At 41.9% G+C, this 15,243-nt stretch overlaps 1 pseudogene; it reads right to left on the reverse strand.

Moving 5' to 3' along the window:
• Nucleotides 1-2,296: 2,296 nt before the first annotated feature.
• Nucleotides 2,297-5,147, reverse strand: LOC127418526 (N-acetylaspartate synthetase-like; annotated as a pseudogene).
• Between the last annotated feature and the right edge of the window lie 10,096 nt (nt 5,148-15,243).

The following is a 15,243-nucleotide window of genomic DNA, read 5'->3' on the forward strand; positions in this document are numbered from 1 at the left end:
CAAATTAATCTAAACTGACCACTACTGTGATTTGTAGTTTACCCTCAACATTTATTCTAGGAGTAATATCTAAAATATGAATAATCTTTATATAATTATTTAGTTGTGTGAATTATTGTGAGTTATGTGTTTTGAGACTGTCACAATACTGATGTGACCGACATTCAAGTGCACAGTGAAAAGAGCCACTGTACCACTTTTAGCAATAAAGTAATCAGTAATGCTGTTACCTAACTGAATATGGATTTTACTCAAGTTGTATTGTAAACAGTAGACCCTTTATTCCAACCCACACAATAAGCTCACATGCACAGAAGAATGCCTGAAAGAATGTTAAACCTCCAGCTACTTTCTTTAGTTTTGCATTTCAACTGTATTTTACATTTTTTAGTGTGGTCTTATAGGTCAGCCAGCTTCAATTCCCATGAAGCAATGGGGATACATTTTTCAACCAAATCTAAAAGTATCTTAAAGTTTGCAAGTTTGCAAGTTACACCTCAATGTCTATTCACATTACTATTCTAATAGATGAGAGTGCAAACCATAATATTTGTATTGTTTATTGCCTGTACTCTTTGTGTTAATTTCACAATGCAAAGAAACCATATATAACGGGTTCAGGTGGGCAAGGAGGCGGCGGGAAGTGGCTGAACAGTCAACATAACTTTAATGATGTAAAAGAACTTAGACAAACATAAACACACACAGCGGCCGCATGTATCTCTCTCTCAAACTGGCGCCTCTGCTTCGTCTTTATCCCCCTCCAGGCTGATTAGCCCTCCTCCTCGTCACACTCCGCCATCACCCGACTCAGGGTGGGGAAATCCCAGGCGTGACATACTCCTCTCCCCTCCCATCCTGGGGGGGGTGTTGCCCTTCCGGCCGTGCCTGCCAGCAGGTCTTCCTCGCCTTTCTGGAGCCCTGGGAGAGACGAGGGGAGGGAGTGGGGAGAGAGAAAGAGCAAGCGGGAGAGTCAGAACGAGGGAGAGAGGAGAGAGAGAGAAAAAAAATGCCTTGCAGATACCCGGACACGCTGACGCCTTGTCCTCAGCCACTCCTCCAACCTGTGGCGGACGACAGCTCACTCCTCTCCTGGCAGATGGCATCGAGTCCTCCGACCCCTGGCGGACGGAATTGCTCCTCCCATTTCTCGGCGGACAACAGTGGTTCCTCCAACTCTCGGCGGCCGACAGCAACCCCTCCGTCCCCAGGCAGACGGCCGAGGCTGCTCCACTGGTGGATGGCAGCGGCAAGAACTCAGCGACAGCGCATCCCTCCTCCTTCCCAGGTTTCAGCACCAATGTAACGGGTTCAGGATGGGCAAGGAGGGGGCGGGAACCGGCAGGACAGTTAACATAACTTTAATGGCATAACTGAACTTAAAACAACATAAAACAAACATAAGACGCACACAGACACACAACATGTGCATCTCTCTCTCTCTCCAGAATTGGTGTCCCGGCGGCTCCTTATCTCTCTCCCACTGATTAGACAACTCTACGCCAGGTGTGCGTCATCACGGCCCGGCCATGCCCTCCTCCTCTCACACCATATTTTCCAGCGAGTATTATAAAGTAATTGATTTAAATCAATGACGATGATCCCAGAGCAAGTATGCAGACATGACTGTCTTTGGAGTGAGTTTGCAGTCTTGATTGTGTAGGGATGGGTTTAGTTTAAATTTGGCTTTGTTCAGACATGCAGCAAAAATCTGAAAGTTTTGTAGCACCAAAAAAATCCATGCTTTGAAATCTGATTAAAATCTGATTTTTTGGAGTGCGTCTAAGTCTGAATGGTTAGATAAGATTTCACTTTTATTTATTTTTTTTGGTAATTTCGTCTCCTTCTGTAGTAACCGATGTAAATAAAGTGAATATTAAAGGGATAGTTCACTGAAAAATTTTAATTCTGTCGTCATTGTCTCACCATCATGATGTTCTAAACCAATATGACATTATTTCTTTTGTGGAACACACAAAAAAAAATTTCTGGCAGAATATTAGCCTCAGTCACCATTTATATTCATTGCATTTTTTCCCTTACAATGAAAGTGCATGATGACTGAGACTAACATTCTGCCTAACACCTCTTACAATTATGGAAGAATTTACATGTTTGGGTGAACTATCCCTTTAACTACAATGTCTGAACAAACAGATCAGACTTCATCACTTACAAAAGACTGGATTTGAAAACCAATTTAGATTTGTGTGCAGTGTGAATAAAGCCAGTGACATATACTAAACATTTCTGTATTGTTGCAAAGTTTTTAAAAAGTTAACATTGTTAATACATTTTAGAGATACTTTTCCATTCGTATTACATTGATCCTGGCCAGTTTCGAAACCAAAGGAACAGATTGTGTCTCGCTATGGACTGAAGTCACAGTAAAGCCCAGTTTGCAGAACAGCGAATTAGCTGCACTCTGCGGGGAGCTGGTTTCTATGACCATACGGGAAAGGCCCTGCTCTTTACAAAACTCTGCCAGTTGGGTTCCCAGACCTTTGCGCCGATGGGAAAAGGACACAATTAATTGAAACACCTCCCCCGCACTCTCCTCTAGAGATGCCACATCCTCTGCGGCAGCATTCCATCTTCGCTCCTGTCGCTCTGTACTATGCCCTTGATGCCAACTATAGCCAGGAGCCCGGCTACCTTTGACTTCCCATTCACCTCCATTTCAGCCACCCAGAAGTTATTCATCGGATTATCCAGGAAGTTGGCCTGAATGTCAGCAATTTCCACATCCAGTTTTCTTTTGAGGTAGCCATTGTAAATTTCATGGCAGCAATAGTAAACCAAACTGGCCCATGCTCCTCCGAAGAGCAAGGCCTGGATGTAGGAGCTTCCTCCGAGCACGTAGCCGGCCACAGAAATGCTGAGGGTCACGCCGATGTTGTCTGGGTGGCTCATGGCTTTGAAGAAGGCTGGGTAGACATTTTCCAGAATCCCAAAGCGGAAGAGAGAGCTGACTACAGCCTTATCTGTGGGGTTGTATGGCCTGATTACACACTGCACTTTAAGAGAGATGGGAGAGAAAGGGATTCAGTTCAATGTTGACATAACATGTGGAGTTTAGGAAATCCAGTAGAATTGTGTGCAGAAGGAACGAAATGTGGAGGGGAGGAAGTGTGGAAGGAATAAAATGCAGAAGGAAGACAATGAAAGGATTAAAAGAATAAAGGAAGGGTGGAAGATGCACAGCAGGAAGGAAGGAAGGGTGGAAAAAGGTCAAGCAGAAGGAAGAAAATGTTGAAGGAATGAAGGTTAGAAGGAAGGAAGAAAGGAAGTTTGGAAGCAAGGAATTGTGGAAGAAAGGAAGGGATGAAGGCAAGAAGTGCTAAAGGAAGACAGAAAAAAAAGGATGCAAATAATGAAGGAAGCGTGGAAGGAATGATGTGCAGCAGGAAGAAAAGGAAAGGAGTAGAAAGGAAAAGAGGAAGGAACATATGTTGAAATAATGAAGGGTGGAATAAAGAAAGTACGTTTAGAAGGAGGGAAGAAACGAAGTGAGGAAACGTGTGGAAGGAAGGGCAGAAGGAAGAAAGAAAGAAAAGATGAAAAGAATGAAGGGTGGAATAAAGAATGTAAGTTTAGAAGGAAGGAAGAAGGAAGTGTGGAAGGAAGGAAGGGCAGAAGGAAGAAAGTGCAAAATGAAGAGAGAAAGAAAGAAAAGAATGAAGGATTGGTGAAAGAAAGGATGTGCAGCATGAAGGAAGGAATGGCAAAAAAAGGAAAAGAGGATGAAAGGAAATGTTGGAGTTATGTTGGATGGAAGGAAGTTTTAAAGAAAAGGAAATGTGGTAGGAAGTGTAGTAGGAAGGAATGAAGTTCAGAAGGAGAGAGGACAGGAACCCTTACAAAAAACATGAATTGTATATGTGTGCATGTGGCAGCATGATAAATTCATGCATGTTCATTATGTTTAAAGACATGATCACATAAACATATTTGAAACATTGGATGCCCATGTGAAATGTTCCAAAACTGCACTCAAAATAATTTTGTTAAAATTACACATTGGAACTTTTTCATAAAAGTATCAGAAATAAAGCTATCTCCATTGAAAACATACCATTTCATCTCACTACAATACAACTAATTGGACTAAATGACTTGAAACCTCTGTTGAAATTGAAAAATTAATACATTACAATAAAAGAATGTTTCACATTTTGTAAACATGACATTCAGTTTGAACCCAAGAAAAACAACCCTGAACTCATAAATTACAATAAAGTTGCCAATTTACCAGAACTATCAGTACACATATAATATACACAAACAATTAGAAAATTACATATTGTTCCACAATGAACAGCATTTTTAGCAATTTACTAAAGCACAAGCTATTCCAGTCCATGCATGCTAATTTCATTAGCAGCAACACACACCTGGCACATTGAGACACCTTCCTCAACACATTTCCACAGAGAAAATGTTGACTTACAGTTACTTTTCTCTGCCATCGCTGCCTTTTCCTTCTTTATAACTCTCAGATGTGCTCTCCCTCTCCTTACCGTCACTCTCTGTGAACTTTAGCCACAGTGTGGACAAATACCCTCACACAGAGCCGCTTAGTTAAAGTAATAGGGCATACACACACGTTCAAGGTCTCATTGGTATTTCATCAAATCATCTCCAATCTTTGACTGACTGTGTAATGAGGTCATCATATGCATTGCTGGATCAACATGGGACAGCATATCTCAATGACTATAGGGCTGAACTTGTTTGCCAGTTGCGAATGTGACCTGGGTTGCAATTGTGAGATACGAGATTGGTGTAACTGTGTCATTTCATTGATATGATCTTTATCACTGCCAGGTCAACATACCAAAACTGCTAACTGCAAACACCTTTTAATAGTTGGCCAAACTATTCATGTAACAACTGATTGATTGTTTGAAAGACACCATACATACATCTGCTTAAAGTTACTTTTTGTCAACTTTTATGAGCACTACATGGCCTCAAAGCTAACAGCCTAACTCCAGTTTTGATATCATTGGCTCTAAGTATTTACAATTATGAAATTAGATCTTCTCGACACTATAAAAAAGAAAAAGGAAGTCATATTAAATACTAAAATGTAAGCGTCCCACTTTACCTGGATTCACACTGTAGCATGTCACACCACAGGACATGTCAACTTTCCTTATTTATTATACATGACTGCAGTAAAACACATTGTTCTGGCATCTGTCAATCTAACACAAACCTCTTCTTCACGAACCTAACGGATCTTTGATTAGCTCTCTGTTTGAAATCCTACTTTATAAGATTAATTTAATGTGTTCTCAAACCTGTGAGGTGTAATACCTGCACAGTAAATATTAGCTCAATTTCTATTGTTCCTTAGATACTGTACAATGGGTCTGCCCACCCCAGTGCTAAAAGATCTTACACAACATTTTACCATAAAATGCACTCAGATCTCAAAATCCTGCTGGAATAAATACAAGCAAATGCTATTAAGTGCTGATGGCATTTCACAAACCCACATGCTTTTTGACAGTATATTTAAGTCCAGAATTCTGATGTCGTATTTATAAGGACACACAATTTAAACCAGAACAAGCCCAAAGTTTCAAACACAAGAACACTATTGTTATTTACAGTCTGCTGCAGTTGTAGCTCCTCATTTATGGTACGGATGCACAGTACTGATACACAGAATGTGAATCATTTAGATGGCATCGTATTTTATCCCTGGTCTTTAAAGGGATAGTTGACAACAAAATGAAATTTCTGTCATCATTTACTCACCCTCATGTTGTTCCAAACCTGAATTACTTTCTTCTGTGGAACACAAAAGGAGATTTTCAGTCACCATTTCAGTCAACATTCTTTTTTATGTTCTTGACACTTGAATGAATTTCTGATCAAAAAGCAAACAAACCCTAAATGCATCCTTTTTCCACTGGGTCTCCTTTTCGTTTTTTTCTTTTTCGCTACACAAATAATTTTTTGGGCTGCTAGAGTTTTGCACCAACCAAAGTCTAGCGAGAAAATTAAAAGCAACTGCCGTACTAATTAATAACTGTCTTTTCCTGAAATGCACTGAAATGTAACTCATTAATAAAAACTAATATTTATCCAGAATATTATAGAAATCTTTCTTATAAAGCCCAAAAATATTTTATTTATCCCATTTCCATGTAATAGTAAGTATCTATTTTTTTGGATAATCCATTGAATTAAATAATGAAAGGTCCTTCTTCACAGATTTAATGATTTTCTTTTTATATTTTGAAATTTGATGGAATCAAATGAAACAGAAATCTGGCTTTAGTGCAGTACATAGCATATACTGTATATGACTTGATGAGGACTTGAAGTAATTTGTAAGTGCTTACATACTTTTTTTGCCCACTTTAGCTACCAAATGTACAATGAAGTTCTTATATTTGTATTCGGATGGTATAAGACAGGAATGTAGAATTATGTCGTTTGTTTTGATATGTGAACAGCACGGGTTGTTGTGACAATGTCTGAAGCAATAAACCTGTGGATGTCAGATCAGATTCAATATTACTCTGACTGTGAAACATATTTGTTTTTTCTTTCTTTCTTTTATGTTTTAATGTATTTGATCTTTTTTGCTGTATTTATTGATTTTTTGATTATAACTTGTACTTGCCATGATATAGCCCTTGATGCTGATATGGCAATAAATACCGCCACCAATAACAACAACAGACCAGATTCAATTTCCTCTGCAGTGAGACTGCTCCTTACACCCGCTTAAATGAATAAAAGCCCCTCATGTATCTCAGAGGAAGGTGAGGGTCAAGGGGACTCTTTAAGTTTCCAGAATAATTTAACGCATGTCTGTGAATTTAGAATATCACACTGATGACCCATTTTATACTGGTATCCTTTAATCAGTTCATGACCAAATCAAATTGGTTGTGTTTGTGTGAGGGTTGTGTTATCTTACTATTGGATTAAAGAAGACTTATGGATTAAACCATTGGAGTCGTATGGATTACTTTTATGCTGCCTTTATGTGGTTTTTGAAGCTTCAAAGTTTTGTTCACCATTCACTTGCATTGTAAGGATCTACAGAGCTGAAATATTCTTCTTAGATCCTTAATTTGTTTTCTGCAGAAGAAAGAAAGTCATACACATCCGAGATGGCATAAGGGTGAATAAATTATGAGAGAATTTCTTTTTTTTTTATAGTAAATATATATATATATATATATATATATATATATATATATATATATATATATATATAAATATCCTGCTTTCAAAACTTTTAGGAACTAATTTGATGCAATCCTTGCAAAAAAAAAAATAAAAATTAAAAAAAAAAATAAAACATATATATATATATATATATATATATATATATATATATATATATATATATATATATATATATATATATATATATTTCAGGCTAGAGCATATAATCAATTCCTTGGTTCCTTAATCATGGAAATGCATTATTATTAAAATTTAATCTCTCTTTCCCAACGCAACCTTGTCATTGAGCAAAACGGCAAGTTATTATAAATTATTCAGAAAACTACCTTTAATAACTGCATTATACAGTACATTGCCCGTTAGTTCTGGTCATGTCACTGTCTCATTTCATTCGGAAAAAATACTCACTTCTGCCTTTTGAAGTCTGAGGGAGTTAAAGTCAAATCACATTACAGTGAGATCCTGAAAACTTTGTATTTCACATGTCTGTTCACTTTTCATGATCTCTAGTTTAAAAGAGGTAAACAGTAACCAAGCTTTTAGGAACATTCAAATTCCTTGTTGAATCAGGCTTTTATAATTGTTAGTTTCCATATATTACACCACAAAGCAGTAACATCAGAAGTTTTTCAAGTCAGCTATAAGTATGCCACTTGTAGGATGATTTCCCTGGAAAGCATTGTGGCATAATGTTGACTTCCACAAAAATTTTCTGTGTAAAGTTATATGCAAATTTACAACTTACAACAAATTTACAACTTAGCTGCCATGACAATGTAACGCTGTAAACCTTAAAACCCTTAAACAACCATAAAAACAATGATTTAACATTTTTTACAGCTCAAATAATGCACGTTTTAAAAGAAGAATTAATGTACAGTAAGTGCTTTTATGAAATTATAAGCTTCATATTTCTGCCTTGAAACCATCCAAAAATTGGTTCCATTCACTTGCATTGTAAGTGTCTTACTTTTTAAAGAAAAGGAGAGACACGTTGAAAATATTTTTTATGGTAATCAACATTATGCCACAAATGCTGTCGATTGAGCTTAACTTAAATTGAACCCTGGATATTCCTTATAATTTCAAAAAAAAAAAAAATATTTTTTTTTTTTTTTTTAAATATCATGCATCTTTGAGTCCGGAATATTAATAACTTTTCAAAGGGTTACTCCGCATGACCTGAACAAAATGTGCCTTTTCATAAAAATGTCAAAAAAAATATCTGATATTTTTAGAAACATAACTGTTTTTTTTTTTTTTTTTTTTTTTTTAAAGAATTGTATTCATATAGTTTTTCAAATATTAATAATATTGTAAAACATAATTGTTTCACTGCTTATTTTTTAAGAAATAATAATAAAAGATTATTCTGCCCTACTCATTAGATCACTGGAGCAGTGTGAAGTCCCATGCTGCTTCAAACGTTCCACTATCATCCCCATCCCAAAGAAACCAAAAATCACAGGACTTAATGAGTACAGACGTCTGTGGTCATGAAATAATTTGAGAGACTGGTGTTGGCCCACCTGAAGAACATCACTGGACCCTTTCTAGATCCCCTTCAATTTGCTTATCGAGCAAACAGGTCTGTGGATGATGCAGTAAACATGGGATTGCATCATATCCTGCAACATCTGGACAGACCAGGGACATATGCAAGGATCCTTTTTGTGGACTTCAGTTCGGCTTTCAACACCATCGTCCCAACTATACTCCAGAATAAATTACACCAACTCTCTGTTCCCATGTCTATCCGTCAGTGGATTACCAGCTTTCTGATGGACAGGCAGCAGCTTATGAGACAGGGGAAACTCACTTCCAGCACATGTACAATCAGCACTGGTGGCCCCCAGGGATGTGTGCTCTTTCCACTACTCTTCTCCCTCTACACCAATTACTGCATCGCCAAGGACCCCTCTGTCAAGCTCCTGAAGTTTGCAGATGACACCACTGTCATCGGCCTCATCCGAGTTGACGATGAGTCTGCATACAGAAGGGAGGTTAAACAGCTGGCTGTCTGGTGCAGTCAAAACAACCTTGAGCTGAACACGCTCAAAACGGTGGAGATGATTGTGGACTTTAGGAGGAACACCCCAACACTGACCCCCCTCACCATTCTAAACAGCACTGTGGCAGCAGTGGAGTCATTCAAGTTCCTGGGCACTACCATCTAACAGGACCTGAAGTGGGAGACCCACATTGACTCCATTGTGAAAAAGGCCCAGCAGAGGTTGTACTTCCTTCGCCAGCTGAGGAAATTCAACCTGCCACAGGCGCTGCTGATACAGTTCTACTCAGCAGTCATTGAGTCTGTCCTCTGCACTTCAATAACTGTCTGGTTTGGTTCAGCTACGAAATCAGACATCAGAAGACTACAAAGGACAGTTCGGACTGCTGAGAGGATTATTGGTTGCCCCCTGCCCCCCCTTCAAGAACTATACACTTCCAGAGTGAGTAAAAAGGCTGGAAAAATCACTCTGGACCCCACTCACCCTGCCCACTACCTTTTTGAACTGTTGCCTTCTGGCCGACGCTTCAGAGCTCTGAGCACCAGAACCGTCAGGCACAGGAACAGTTTTTCCCCTCAGGCTATCCATCTCATGAACAGTTAAATTGCCCCATTGAGCAATAACTATGTGCAATACACAGTTTAGTCTTTCTTATATTTATCCAACACATCCAACCTCTTCTGCCATTTCATTCCTCTGAAAAAAAAAAAAAAAAAAATTTGCACTGTACTTAACAGATTTGTATTTACACTTGTAGAGCCGAGGAAGGCAGGGCCGGGCTGGAATGACGCACGCCCGGTCCCCAATCAGCCTGATGGGGTGCGCAAGGGATAAAGGTGGCCGGGGACGACAGTTCGAGAGAGACAGAATTACAGGCAGCTGCCCTGTGTGTGGTTATGTTTGTGTGTTTTTGGTTAAGCTCGCCTCCTCCTTTCCCTCTAACCCACTTACACTGGTGCCGAAACCCGGGAAGGAGGAAGGATGCCCGTCGCAGAGCCCTCAACACTGCTGTCCACCCAGGGGAGCGCCGCTGCCATCCGCTGGTGGACAGAGTAGCCCGACCGCCTGGACGCGGGGAACAGCCGCCGTCCATGAGGCGAGTGGGGACTGGACTCCCCGACTGCCAGGAGCGATGGAGCAGCTGCCAGGGGCAGAGGAGTGCCCTGCCGTCCCCCAGAAATGTGGAGGGGTCGAGAGAAGACTGCCGTCTGCGAGGGGAGGAAGGAAGCGACTCCCCGACTACCTGGAGCGGTAGGGCCGCTGCCAGGGGCGGAGGAGTGTCCCTACGGGTCGCCGGGAACGCAAAGGGGCATTTTGTCCACTGGGGGTCGGAGGTCTGTCTCTAGTCCGCCGGGGAGGAGCGGCTGCCGTCCGCCTGAGAGGGTGGAGGAGTGATCAAGGACCACGCGATGGCGCATCAGAGAACCGGTGAGTGTGTTTCTTTTTTCTCTCTCCTCTCTCTCTCTCTGTCGCTCCGTGTTGGCCTTTCACTCGCCTATTTTTTTGTTGTTGTTGTTGTTGTTGTTGTTGTTGTTTTTCCCCTCCTGTCTCCTCCCAGGTCGAGGAAGGCGGGGATGACCCCCGGAGAGGAGGGGAGGGATGTACGTCATGCCGGGGGCTCCCCGGCCTGAGGCAACGCTGGGAGGAGTGTAGAGCCGAGGAGGGCGGGGCCTTGCTGGAATGACGCACGCCCGGTCCCTGCCCTCCTCGGCTCTACAACACTGTACATAACAAATTGTATTAGATTTGCACTACCCATGTGTATGTGTGTATGTATATATGTGTGTGTCTGTACGTATATGTATAATTATTTTTTATTTTTTATTATTATCTATGTCTTGCTGCTGTTTTTGTATTGTTTTTGTATTGTTGTATACTGGAAGCTCCTGTCACCAAGACAAATTCCTTGTATGTGTAAGCATACTTGGCAATAAAGCTCATTCTGATTCTGATTCATGCCATTATTTCTTTTTTTTTTCAAGAATTTCAGCTTTTAAAGAGACTTTTATTTATTTTATTTTATTTGTCCCTGTCTCTGAAAGGTTACACCACATGACAGCTTTTACTTTAAGCCCCAGAAAAAAATATCAAAATGTCTTTGAACTCAGTTTATGAAAACATATTAATCATAGAATACTGTAGGTGTATTCAAGTTTATGCTTTTTTTAATGTATTGTTTTTAATAATTTAATAGATCCGCCTGGACAAAAAACAAAATTGCTTCACAACTGACACTTATGTGCCCTTAAGAGGTCTCAAGAAGACCACAACCATAAGATCAAGACTCCAACTTGGTTGGGTACATCACAAATGTGTTCTATTTAATCCAGCCGAGCTAAAACTTGCGCAAATTAGTGCCACATTTAAGCAGCGTAGAGAGTGCAGGCAGCATATTACTGAGAAAATGTCTAATTTAGTTGAGTAATGCTGAGGAAAGCAAACAGATAATAGAGAAACGCTGCTTTTCCGAAAGCATTCTTTTCATTAATGGCTAGAATCAAAGTCATTGGGTGGAAAACCAATAAAAGTGTGACACAATTCAGTCGCCATAGATTGAGGGGAAACAAAAGCTAGCTGTAAGCTCTGTTTTGCAATTTGACGCTGGTCTCATCCCCTTGGGGAGAATAGGGACGCGATGCGGGCAGGCATGCAGGTCTACGCCACACTCTATCTATCACACTTAAAGTAAAGCCACCCACCTATGCCTGCTCAACAACATGCAGGGATATTCAGAGGTTTACGGAGATGGACACAAAGGGTCAAACCTGTCAGCACTACAACAATCTTCCTGATGGAGAGGTTTGTGCAAGTGTAGTACCATTTGCCCGGTTTTCATTAGGAGGAGACTGTTGTGTAAGTGTAATTGTCGGCTGGGGACGCTGGTTTGGTGTGCAGGTTTTGTGCACGGAGACCTCAGGTGCTGCTATATTAATAAATGATGGTGGAAAAAGTGCACTCTGAGGATCACAGAAGATTGTGTGTTCCACCACAGAGTTGGAGTGGATGTTTCCCTGTAAAACAACAAACCCAATGTTAAGCAAAGAAATTAGGCTCTCTTTATACTGTATATGTTTTAAAACAGATTTGTTAAAAGTATGTAATCAACGAGTAAGTAATCACTGAGATTAATTAAATGTTCAGTGGCATAACATTTATTTAACTCAATTTCACATTATAACAGTTTTAGTGTCATTGCTGGTGACTTATTCAACTCGTTTCAAAGGATTCCATCACATTAACCAACCAAGACTTGGTAAAATGAATAAAATATTGTAATTGTTTAGTCATTACTTAAGAATTTTTATTTTGTTCACCATGGGACATAAAAAGTAATCCATTTTATATGTGGAAATATACATATGCATATACAGTATGTATATATATATATATATACAGTATCAGGGTTGGGGAGTAACGGAATACATGTAACAGGATTACGTATTTCAAATACAAAATATAAGTAATTGTATTCCACTACAGTTACAATTTAAATCATTGGTATTTAGAATACAGTTACATTCAAAAAGTATTTTGATTACTGAAGAGAATACTTTGCATTTTATTGTCATTTGTTTAATTTAATATTTAGTCCTTTCAGATGGAAATTATCTTGGTTACTGATGTAACCTCTGTTCCCTGATGGAGGAAACGAGACGTTGTGTCAATGTAGTGACACTAGGGGTTCGATCTTGTGAGCCCCAATCACCTTTGCTTAAAATAGAAAAGTCCAATGAAAATCGGCGAGTGGAATTTGCATGCCACTCTCCACCCCGGACATACGGGTATAAAAGGAGATGGCGTGCATCACTCATTCAAATTTATGCTGGGGAGCTGATCCGGCCATGTCAGCGGCCGGTTCAGCGCTGCGTCAGGAGGGACACAACGTCTCGTTCCCTCCATCAAGGAACAGAGGTTACATCAGTAACCAAGACGTTCCCTGTCTGTCACTCACTCGAAGTTGTGTCGATGTAGTGACACTAGGGGTTCCTATAGGAAACGCCGCAGGTGCTAAACCATGTCACGATGTACGGAAGAGTTGGACACGGGCAAGCTGCTGCATGCCTCGCAGTGAGCGTTCAACCACATCATGACCTTCCAGCGAGTTAGGTAAGGCATCTCCCTAGTCTCATTAAGGGGGGTGGAGGCACTTACCCAAGGAGGCTACAGGCGGTGTCTTAACTGATTGCTGTTAAGCAATGTCCCGCTGAGCACTTTTCTAGAATAGCACTGGGAAGCGCTCTTCCCTCTCCAGGAAGGAGAGCACAACAGAGACCACATCCTGCTGAAGGGAGTTAGCATGTGGAGAATACCTCACATGGACTTACCAACGGGGAAGTTCACATATGGAATGATACCACAGGAGGACCCTATCTATAGAGAGGGTACGCAGCACAGTGGCCGAGGCAGAGAAAGCTCTGATGAGGGAAAACACAGGGTTCACCTAAGGGGAACCGAACAGTGGAAACTCATCATACGGGCTCACCTGAAAAGGGAAATACCACGAGTACTGGGCCTGGTGGCATCACTCCTCTGCTGAGTTCGTCACCTGAACAGTGCTAAAGAATTAAAGAGGCATCCGGAGGTCGCCGGAACAGGGAACTGTTGTGGTCAAAAAGCACACATTATCACCTTTGAAAAAGGGGAAAGGCGCAATGCAAGAGGTACACCCAACCGGCCGCCCGGTCTACCTGCTGTTACCGCGTAACACTGGGGTCGAAACCGGGTCTATGCGTAGGTTATAAAACCTTGCAAAGTTATTGGGTGTAGCCCAACCCGCAGCTCTGCATATGTCTGCAAGAGAGGCCCCCCTTGCCAGTGCCCAGGAGGAAGCAACACCTCTAGTGGAGTGCGCCTGAACTCCCAAGGGGCAAGCCAAGCCCTGAGACTGGTATGCAAGGAAAATGGCATCCACAATCCAATGGGCTAATCTCTGCTTGGAGACAGCTTTTCCCTTCTGCTGTCATCCAAAACAGACAAAGAATGGCTCCGAGTGCCTAAAGCTCTGCATGCAGTCCAGATAGATGCGCTGAGTGCGAACTGGACACAGCAACGACAAGGCCGTGTCTTCCTCCTCTGAAGGGAGTGCTTGCGGGTTCACCACCTGGTCCCAAAAAGGAGTGGTGGGAACTTTGGGCACGTAACAGGCCGGGGTCTCAAGATCATGTGAGAGTGTGCCAGCCCAAACTCCAGGCATTCGCTGGTAATAGAAAGAGCTTGCAGATCCCTCACCCTCTTGATGGAAGTGAGTGCCACCAGGAGGGCCGTCTTCAGGGACAGAGTGCTGAGCTCGGCCTGCTCTAGGGGCTCAAAGGGGGCTCTCTGTAGCTCAGATAGGACCACAGAGAGATCCTAAGAGGGGATCAGGTGCGGTCTAGGAGGATTCAACCTCCTTACGCCTTTGAGGAACCTGTTGATCAGGTCGTGCTGTCGTGAGGGTCTCCCATCCAGTGTATCATGGTGAGCTGCTATAGCAGCTACGTACACTTTCAGGTTAGAGGGAGACAGCTGTCTCTCCTGCCCTTCCTGAAGGAAAGACAGCACAGACCCGATGGCGCATCTCTGTGGGTCTTCCCACGGGAAGAACACCAGTTAGCGAAAAGACGCCACTTCAAGGCATACAACCACATCGTAGAGGGGGCCCTGGCCTGAGTGATTGTGTCTACCACTGCTGGCGGAAGACCTGCTCAAGTCCCAAGGTGGGCATGGCGCCACGGCACCTGGTGTGTGACCATCATGCCACAGTGCTGTCAGACTTTCAGGCCTTGGTCAGACCGTTGGGGGCTCTGGACGGGGCCCCAACTCCAATGGCACATCAACTGCTTAGAGTTGCTGGCAGTATTGCTGGCCCTGAGGAGGCTCCGGCCGTTGATTCAGGGCAAGCATGTGTTGGTCCGAACCGACAACACAGCGACCGTAGCATACATAAACCGCCAAGGTGGCATACGCTCACGTTGCATGTCGCAACTCGCCCGCCGCCTCTGTCAGGCCTTCAGAATTTTCACAGAATCCCTCA

This window comes from Myxocyprinus asiaticus, chromosome 28 (genome assembly GCF_019703515.2).
Source record: "Myxocyprinus asiaticus isolate MX2 ecotype Aquarium Trade chromosome 28, UBuf_Myxa_2, whole genome shotgun sequence".
Taxonomy (NCBI): Eukaryota; Metazoa; Chordata; class Actinopteri; order Cypriniformes; family Catostomidae; genus Myxocyprinus; species Myxocyprinus asiaticus.